General features: G+C 30.0%; 1 protein-coding gene across 1 annotated transcript in view; it reads right to left on the bottom strand.

Annotated features, from left to right (window-relative positions):
• The window catches only part of LOC119591051 (formin-like protein 5), a 12,011-nt gene that overhangs the window by 3,988 nt on the left and 7,686 nt on the right, over positions 1 to 337 (bottom strand). The window lies entirely within an intron of this gene.

Below are 337 nucleotides of genomic sequence, written 5' to 3'. Positions count from 1 at the left end.
GGAGTTTTAAAAAAAGGGATTTTCCTTTTATTTGGGCTTATTTTTTAAAATTTTTTTGTCTATCATGTTTTATTTCATTTCATCGTTCTCCTTGCGCACACCCTTTTTTGGGTCTGCGAAATTAAGTTAGGTCAAAAAATACCGACTTTTTTTTTTTTCAGCCCCAAAGGGTTAAAAAAGAAATTTTTCCATGATTAAATTTTGCTTTTTCCAAGCCGCTGCGGTTAAAAAAACGTTTACCCTTCAAAAAAGGTTTTGCTTTGCTGTCTTTCGAATATTTATTGTTAATTAATAGCTTTCTAATTTTAAATATTTTTGGCACTATGTCCTTTGCAAA

Source organism: Penaeus monodon, chromosome 28 (genome assembly GCF_015228065.2).
Source record: "Penaeus monodon isolate SGIC_2016 chromosome 28, NSTDA_Pmon_1, whole genome shotgun sequence".
NCBI lineage: Eukaryota > Metazoa > Arthropoda > Malacostraca > Decapoda > Penaeidae > Penaeus > Penaeus monodon.
Note: the sequence above shows the minus strand (reverse complement) of the source record. Positions and strands in the feature narration are given on the sequence as shown.